Consider the following 10,436-nt stretch of genomic DNA (forward strand, 5'->3'; position numbering starts at 1 on the left):
GGAGACGAAGCGGGCGAGCCGACCGCGACAGCCTACCAAGGTAGGCGCTGCAGCCAGCCAGCGAGTCGACCGCGGTGGCCGGAGTAGGCGGATGATGGAGGAGAGCCGGTGTAAAGTCGACGCCGAGGTTGGAGTAGAGGCGCGTGATGACGACGGCGGTGGGCGACTCAATCCGACCTATGATCGGCAAAACCAAAAAAGAAAAACACCGATCAAGCGACCGGCGGACTAAAAAGAAAACCAATCTACAGATTGGAAAAAAAAGACTCGAGGGCAGCGGATCAACGGATCGGCGGATGAACCCTCATACGGGTTGCGCGGCCCCCGGAGTAGATCATGGAGATCGACCTCCCCGGGGGCGGCGCCGCGCGGAAGCTTGGGCTGCGGCTAGGATCGGCGCCGCTCTGATACCATGTAGAACGATAAAGGGAGAGAGATATGCGGAATATGATGGATGTATTATTGAGCCTCATGGGCGAGTATATATAGGCGTACAGGGATCATCTTGGAGTGCAAGACAAGACATAAGATCTATCTCTATCCTAGACTACCTAAACCGTACATATACTCTAACAGACGCCAGTCGCCACGTGGGACAAAACACAACGAAACTTATACCTAACCCTAGACCTACTACTATAGAGGTGGAGTCAGCATCCTAGCGCATCTCTACGAGCACCAGCGCGAGCGCCGGTGTCGAGAGCGGCCGGACTGGGCCGGAACGGCGGTGGACTCTCAAAGGAGCTGAGAGAACGAGAGGAGAGGGGAGGGAAAAAACCACAATTTTAAAATCTACATATTTATTTCTATGCCGGCGGTGGACTCTCAAAGGAGCTGAGAGAACGAGAGGAGAGGGGGGGGGGGGGGGGGGGGAAACCCACAATTTTAAAATCTACATTTTTTATTTCTATGTCGTTTAAAATATAAAATGTTTGACATTTATATTTACAACTAGCTACTTTTAAAATCACAATTTTTTTATAACTTGTTAATGTAATTTTCAAATTTTTAACACGTTTGTTATACAAGATCTCAGGAGTCAAAAATCTCTGCTCGAAATTTTCTAGGCAAAATTGTTGTTTCGAATTTTCTAATCTATACCTAATAATAAAGGAGCTAAGATTTCTGCCAAAATTTTCGTCAATGCTTTTTTCGAACCGTTTTACCCTCCCACCAAATCGCATAATACTGTAGATGCCACCATATGTACCGGTTCGCTGCTGCTTCTTTTTCCCCACCGGACCGAACATCTCCTCCAGATTTCGGGAATTTATAATATACCATACTTTACTTCGTTTCTTTACTATTTACCACATATTACTTGGCTATTTATTATTTACCACACATTAGAGTAATTTCTTTATAATTTGCCCTGTTTCTCTTTTTACAGAACAATTCATTTTTTTAACATGAAAATACATAGTGAAATACACTGCATGTACGTCTTTGGCTGGAACGAACCTAGCTGGACATAATCAATCGGGTCAAATCAAATCCTTAGTTACACTTGGGCAGCGGACGAGCTTACCAGCAGTACCTCGTCGGTGAGCTCGGACATGACGGCGTGTGCGCTCGGTGGACGCGGCTAAATCGACGGAGAAGACCGGGGAAGAGGCGGGAACGCTGCGGATGCTCACCGCGGGGCTGTTGCCGAAGGCGGACGGCTCGAGGACGAAGGCGACGCCGGAGAGGAAGAAGAACTCGCGCGGTGGCCGTGGCGTCCGTGCGTCGTGGACGTCGTCCTTGTCGTCAATTCTGGTGCTCCGGCTCCGTACTCCGGCCGGCAATCTACAGGGGAGACCTCAACGAAACTGCTGACGCGCTGGCGAAGCTTCTGGCGGCGTGGTTCAAGGCTTCAAGTGGTCGAGGCGGAGGTCGAGCTCCTGACCATGGCGAGCGGCGGCTGCTTCCTGACCTGCATCCCCTGCCTTGGCTCCCTCACACCTACCCTTGCCAAGCTCGCCGGGGCTCGGCCAGCCGGTAAGGCGGCCGGCCGGCCGGCGTGGATCCTGGATGTCCCTCGCCTATGTGCTAGTGGATTGAGCTGAACTCAGTGGACGCGGATAAGTGAGAATGGGGAATAGCACTGGCCAGACGTTTGGTTCATCGATTATGTCCAGCTAGGTAGGTTCCAGCCAAAGAGGTACACACAGTGTATTTTAGTATGTATTTTCATGTTAAAAAAATGAATAGTTTCGTAAAAGGACAAATATGGCAAATTATAAAGAAATTAATCTAATATGTGATAAATAATAAATAGCCAAGTAATGTGTGGTAAATAGTAAAGAAACGAAGTAAAGCGTGGTATATTATAAATTCTCCCAGATTTCTACCCCAGTCCCACGATCCCCTCCTGAAACATTTCCCTTCTCCCACGATCCCCTCGTGATGAGACGGAGTTGCAGGAGCTTCCCTCCGCTAAATCCTATGTGCGAGTTGAGGCACCTCATCAGGTTCTTCATCTGCGGACGACGACCCGGCCGAGGCGGCCGGAGTAGCTCCTCCCATCCTCGCCGGAGGACAGCCGCATCCCGTGGTGAGCAACATTTAAGAAGGCGTCGAGCACGATGGCGGGACTCCTAGGTAGCAGCGACCGGTTGGGCTGGTCGTCCTTGACGGACGCTGCGAGGACCTGCGCTGAGCGGCGCCACGGCGAGCGGCGGGGCGCGGTGTGGGAGCCGTGGAGGTTGGTGCGGCCACGGAAAAGTTAAAGAGCGAGGGCATGGGGGCCTGCTGGGTCAAGATTTTCTCGACGGAGGAGGGGAGAGCGAGGAGGAGGTGGTACTCTGACGGCGATGGGAGAGGAGGAGGCGGCGACCGGTTGTCGAGCAGGGGCTCGAAGCCTGAGATATTACGCAGCCTATGCCTGACCGATTTCCATCGCCCTCCCTCTTGGGCCTGCCAGGTTGTTTTAGCTTCCTTGGGCTGGTTTATTGGTATTGTCTTATTAGGCCTCCATCATTATAGTTCCTATCACAAATTCACAAAGTTACTCCAGCCAACGACACTAAGAGGATATTTTTGGTTTAATAGTCCCACACCGGTTCCTTAAACGCAGTCACAGCGGTTCATATAGCTACGCAAGTTATGGAGTATCAGCAAGCTGAGAATCAACAAACATTAGCAATATCGGTTGGCACGAAAAGCAGGAACTAAACGAGGGGCGGTATGGAAGGAATAAAATAAGAGGATGGTTGGCCCAACTCTATGACCCATAAGGAAGAAATGAAAAAACCAATTGGGGCTTCGATGAGCAGTCTGCCCTACTCTATGACCCGATCCCGCCGGTTGGCCCTACTCTATGACCCGTAAGGAAGAAATAAAAAATATCCTGCCGGTTGGCCCTACACCCACGAGTTTCTTTTAAATTAGATATTTTTCTGTTCCGTTGCAACGCACGGGCACTTTTGCTAGTCGTGTTTAAAAGAAGGGCCGGGGCATCGCCAGAAAGGCAAATGTGGGCATCGCTGAGCGACTTTTCAAAAACAGCCCTCGTAAGAAGGAATCAAGAAATGGGAAACGCTAAGCATCGGTCATCTGATAATGAGCCAAAAGTCATTTGTCCTCCGCGCTGCTCGATCGCAATCTAACATACAGAATCAACCATAATGCGAGTTTTGTGTTTTGCCCTTCACGTTTCTGAACTCAGCCCGCGGTCATTAGCTTCCCCTATTAAACCGAAAAGGTATATTTATTTGGGTAAAGATAACAATGTGTAGGGGTATAGGTAGGGTAGATCAATACCATACACATACCTGTATAGTTACTGGGTACAAATTTCTACCCAAAGTATACACATACGTACCCATACCCGTTGGATACCCGTACGCATTGGGTACCCAGCGGGTAGGTCAAATAGTACAATTTTATATTTGTCGATGACAAAGTTGATATAAAAAATGAATTCTCTCAGCTCAATACTAGGTAGTTGAGTACATAAATATTATCAAAATGTAGAAATCGCAATCTCATATTCTAACTCATAAGTCAACAAAAGTAGATGTGTCACATGATAGATTGACAATAAATAGTCAGGGTATGGGGTATATCTACGGGTACGAGGTTATACCCGTGCCCAACCCATGACTTAACGGGTAAGGTATGAGTGCTACCCATAGGTGTAAAGTATACCCATAGCATACCCATACTTTTACGGTACCCAATATTTACAACAAAAATACCACCCCACGACAAATCTGAGTCATACATAGTATTATAACAAAATCTCCCACCCCGCTTGCAAAAAATATATACTATTACATCAATATCTTCACAACAAAATTTAAATCATAAAAAGTGGTTAAATAGAAATTATTTTGCTACATGTTTTTTAAAGCAAAAATTGGGAACAAATTAAAACGAAAATAATAATAATAACTAATACAACAAAAAATACCATTGTATGAAGGTTAAGAAATAACAAATTTGCTACATATTTAGTTATAACAAAAATCACCAACTGTGTTACCAGAAAATATAGTCGATTGGAACAAAAACCACAAAGTTGTTTAAATGGCCAGGTAAAGATTACAACATCGCTAATGTGCTTTCGCTATAAAATTTAAACTCAATCGTTAAAAAATTAACAAACATATACAACATCTCTAGTGTGGCATGACGAAGCTAGCGATCGAGCTAGATGAACCAAGGCAACTTGGTGTAGCTTGTACCTCAGACATAATATGTTTGCAAACATAATTTTCTACATATTGAATTGCAACAAAAATCACCAACTATTTTACAATAGTCACAAATGATTACAACAAAAATATATTTCCAAATAATGCAAAAGTGGTAAAGTAACAAGTAATTTGCTACAGATGAAATTACAACAAAAATCATCAACAATTTTTTCAATAATCTCAAATGATTACAACGTGTAGCCTATGTGTGGTACAATAGCAATTGGGGTCTTCTATGTAATACATGCAGATGCTAAGTTAGCAGCAGGCCAGCAGTTGATAGCACAGCTAGCAGTGTCGCAGCTATCCGGCGAGAAAAGTCACAATAAGTACGCGCACAAAGAGAGAGACACTACACCACGTATCTGGACTGCAGGCATTAAAAAGTGCCGGCAAAGGCATCAAAAGTGCCGGCAAAGATTTTTCAAGGCATAAAAAAAAGTGCTGCATTTACTAATGTCGTAGAAAACCTTTGCCGGCACTTTTCCAAAAATGCCGCTAAAAATATTCCTAGCATCTGTAAAAGTGCCAGCATTTCTATTACTGGCATCTAAAAAAGTGCCACCAAATCTTATTCTGGCATCTACAGAAGTGCCGACATTCCTATTACTGGCATCTAAAAAAGTGCTGCTAAATCTTTTTCTGGCATTTTCTGATGTGCCACCATAGAATTTTGTTGGCACGTATTTAAAGTGCCAGTAAATACAAATGCAGGGTATTTTTGAATCTGCCACTATTTCCTTTTCAGGCACTTTAAAAAGTGCCAGGAATTTGTAACCAAGGCATTTTTATAAATGCCAGCAAATAGAATTCAAGGCAGAATCTAGTGCTTCCAAATGGACCTAGAGGCACATTTCTGCAGCAAACAGTTTCCAACTAATGACAATTATGCAAGAAATATGTTCCAGCATATTACAACATGTTCTGCAACAAATAATACACTGCAATGGTAAGTACCAACATGTTCTGCAAGCAACATGTTCCAGCAGCACAAATAAAGGCAAATCTGAACATGTTCCAGCAGCAGTTGTCTGCAAATCCAACATATGCAATAGTACACTATAAAGGCAAATCTGAACATGGTATGCAACCAACATATCCAGTAGTACACTATAAAAGCAAATCTCAACATGATCTCATCGTTGCAAGACACAATGACATATCCAGACAATCTAACTTACAAAATCTTCAATCAAACATATCCAGACAATCACATAACATGCTGATTTTATCCGGGACTAGAGACATAATCTTCGAAATCAACCTCGGTTACTCAATATCATTTTAGAAGTACAGACCTGAAGATAAAAGGACAGTTAACAGAAGCAAACAGAAACATACCTCAGAAAGTATCATGCAACAACAAAAAAATCGAGAGCATGCCAAAGGCATACCACAAAATACCAACAAAGTTTTTCAATAGTTAAGAACTACAACCACAAAATAAAAATGAACCAGATTCAAATAATTATGCATGAGTAGCATCTAGATGACACGCAACACAAACATATAGATGAAGAAAAAAGCATTCCTTTCATGCTCTTTCAAAGCAAAGGCAATGAACTGAAATTCTTTGCTACCACACCAATCCCAGGATATCCTACCACACAAATCGTCAAAATAGGCCCAACAAACTATGAAGACTGGAGAAGCAGTAGATGGATACTCGAATGCTTTTCTGAGATCGTATATCAAAAACTCTTCAGAAGCGAGGTCAAACTAAGACCATATTTTAGGCAGCCAATGTTCATGATAATAATTCTCAAAGACTATTTACTGTAGGTCTCGATGAAAATACCATGCATCATAATATTGGAGTTCAGTTTTAAGTAAGACATCCTACCTTTGATTTGTTCTTCAATAAAAGACTTCCCAATTTCCACAAATAAGGGATCGGATGCCTCAAGAATATGTGTTGCTGTCAACTGTACACCTTAATATCACATAAGAGAATAAAATAAGCGAAATAGCAACACGAAGGGTAACAAGTAAACGAAATATACTGTTGAGATAACTCTAACATAAAAATAGGACAGGAAGGGTAACATGGTAAACTATTATGCTCGAATGAATGCAATATTCATTCCTAGTGCCTGAATCGGAGTAAACAATAGCAACACGAAATATAATGTAGCACAAACAGTAGCGGAAAGTGTCTTTTGAAACTCATAAATGTCCAAATAGTAGGTCACTCGTGCCCAAGAGCCAAAAATCTCCACCCCAATAGTAGGACATAATAATGCTATAATGTTCATACTAGCATAAACAAATACAGCAGAATACTTGGATAAAGCAGAACCAGGAATATGACAAGGAAATACCACTTCTCCCCAGCCCCACATATCATCCTAAGTTTGTTTCCATATTTTAAGCAAATTAGGAATCGGTGCAATCAGTAATTAGCACGGTTCGTTTGGCATGGTCTCTAAAACAGTGTGTTTACCATTAGTTTGTTTCACCATATATATATATATATATATACACACACACATAACTAAAACAGTACGAACATATAAGCTACCTTCAAGTTTGAGACATTAGTGCCACTTTACTGTCAACAGTCATATATATTGTCGGAAAGATTGATAGTCAAAGATTACAAAGCTCCAATTTCGAATATGGGGGCACCTTATAATCTTATATACATTATCACCAGGGCTATCATATATAATTTGAAACTGGGAAAGAGGCAAATACTTCTATTTTGAAAATTGGGGTATAGATAAGACGCATACAGAAATAAAGAAACAATTTGACAGTTTAAACTTTTTAGTGTGAATGTGCTATATTAACGCCGAAACAGTATCTCTGTTTCACTGTTAACTACTCTCTCTGTTCATTAATATAAGACACTTAAGATATTTTAAAGTGGACTAGATATGAACCAAAACCTACACATTAAAAATAGACTAGATACAAACTAAAGTCAGCGAATCTATAAAAGAGCTAAAACGTCTTATAAAAGAGAACGGAGGGAGTATTTGTCTGCATTAAAAATGGCTTCCTATGATTGGTTTTTGAGCAATAAGGCAAAAAAGGTGAGGTGACGGATAAGCTAAAAAAAAGTAGAAAGTAACTCCAACAATAAATAATGTGGAATTAGTTTGATAAACTCGCTAAAAAAAGTCCTACCGGCTTTGTTAGGAACCACAAAGTTCAGATGTTAAGCACTATACTATTACTCTTAAACAAAGGTGCGGCTCTCACTCTTCTCCTAAGAATCTGAACCTAGATAATGAAGTACATCTAGTACTCTGAGCACTAACATGTTTCTGTTGTTGCTGAAATTCGAATTTGATGTCTCAGTTTGGCAGGGATCAGTGGAGATGGACATGCCAGCAATAGATGTATTCACAAAGTGACCAGGTTGGTACTCTGCTAGAATAAGAGACTCAGAATAACATTTAAAAACGTACTTGTACAGGAAAGGATTAACCTTAGTACATAAATATACTAGCCTAAGAACCTCAAACAACCAAAGCCTACCAGAGTATCGCAAAGCTCATAAAGAAAAAAAGAAGAGAAACCCGACATCTTACCTGAACATCATATATATCTTATAAGACATATCAATATGCATACAACAACCATCAACAATTAGCTGAATACCAACTTAGTAATGGAGATACTAGCACAAAACCAGAATTGTAACGAAAAGCATTGTTTAACCCTCGAACTACCAAAACATGTGAGAACCAATTTCCCTTTTACCTTACAAATCGTTATGCACATAATTTCTACTATGGGAGTATATCATATAAATTATATGGGGGATTAACAGAGGCATCATGCCTCCAAGCATAACCTAGCTGTCAGGCATACATTTGCAGTTACCAGAGAGTGGGTACCTCGATTATACTCTGTATAGGAAAGAACAAGACACAATAAAAATGCGTCTTGGGGGTTAGAAGGGCCTAAATAAACGTTTATTTCCACAACAGCAAGCAAATAATAATCGTTGGCACAAGTTAGAACCTGTTACATATTCAACTACGAAAAATCTAAGCTAATACAAAACTTGACATCAGGAAAATAGATACGAACTTAGACTGCTGAATCCCAAAATTGAAGGGTAAAGTTCTCTAGACAGGCATGTGAGCTTACAGTATCTGCTGGAGTTGAATCCTTGTGAACTTGATTGTTATGAATTCCTTCGAACATCTTGAGCAACATTTCTATCTATATCGCTAGAACTTTAATCCCTGTAGTTGTATAAAAGGGTTAATACCACACCATAAGAAAAAAAATGGAAACAAACTTTACTAAGTGGAGACCAAATATCTGGCTGTATAAGGAACAAGAGGAAAAATCAGCAAGTAACTTTACTGAACATAAGAAGCAAGGTAATAAGATAAAAACATGTATATAGATGACTATGCAAGCAATCTGCATACAAAAGGCACATTTGTCCTTAGGTTACAACGTACATCAACAAAAATCTAATAAGAGTAGTAAGGGAGCATGCCACAACATAACAAAAGATAACGTATTCTCAACAGATTGCGAGTATGAAACGTACCAGCCATGACAACATTGTTTCAAAAGCTCTATTCACAAAACCGTAGATAGTTCAATCATCCAAATATGCAGATGTGGAAGCATTTCTCAGCTCGAGTTGGGCATCCAAAGAATTTTCCCCACTTCAGCGCTTGAGTTGGGCATTTAGGCAATACCACAAACACGTTGTGTACAAGTAGCCTAACGACCATTCAGTTTAATCAAACACAGCAATAAGTTTACCTGGAGAAAGGAAGAAGGGGATATGCGGACGGGTCGAGTTCACTACCTGGAGCTCGGGGATGGACACTATCTCCACGCGGGCGACGAGTCGACGACGGTGTAGATTGTAGACGCCGCTGCTGAAGCCGCCCCTTCCTCCAAGTACGGGAGGCCACGCCAGCACCACCGGAGCCGCACCACGGCAGCACCACTAGAGCGGCACCACCGCACGAGGAGCACCAGCACCACCGCAGCAGCCACCCACGTCCATGCCGCCGTCGCATCGAAGGCAGAGGTGGCTAGGGTTAGCACATGCAGCGCGGGGTGTCGGGGTCGACGATTCGCTGCCGTATGTACGAGGCGGGGGAGAAAGGCGCAGCTAGTCAGTGCTTGGCGGTGGGCGAGATGGCCAGAATGACCGGCGACGACATCGGCGGAGAAGGTGGCGCAGACCATATCCATATGACCGCCTCGGCCACCCACGTCCGGAAGACGACGGAGTGGTGGCCCAGAAGACGGGGGGCGGCGAGCCTGACGCGGACGGCGGAGGACCCGCGGTGTGGTGGATGGGCACGCCGCCTCCCTTCCCTCCCGCGGTCGGCGGAGGATCAGCGGTGGTGGCTGATGGCGTGTATTTCACACGTTCGTTGGGAACCCCAAGAGGAAGGTATGATGCGCACAACAGCAAGTTTTTCCCTCAGAAAGAAACCAAGGTTTTATCGAACCAGGAGGAGCCAAGAAGCACGTTGAAGGTTGATGGCGGCGGGATGTAGTGCGGCGCAACACCAGAGATTCCGGCGCCAACGTGGAACCTGCACAACACAACCAAAGTACTTTGCCCCAACGAAACAGTGAGGTTGTCAATCTCACCGGCTTGCTGTAACAAAGGATTAACCGTATTGTGTAGAAGATGATTGTTTGCAGAGAAAACAGTAAAACAAGTATTGCAGCAGATTTGTATTTCAGTATAAAAGAATGGACCGGGGTCCACAGTTCACTAGAGGTGTCTCTCCCATAAGATAAAAGCATGTTGGG

This window comes from Lolium rigidum, chromosome 3 (assembly GCF_022539505.1).
Source record: "Lolium rigidum isolate FL_2022 chromosome 3, APGP_CSIRO_Lrig_0.1, whole genome shotgun sequence".
NCBI classification, from domain to species: domain Eukaryota; kingdom Viridiplantae; phylum Streptophyta; class Magnoliopsida; order Poales; family Poaceae; genus Lolium; species Lolium rigidum.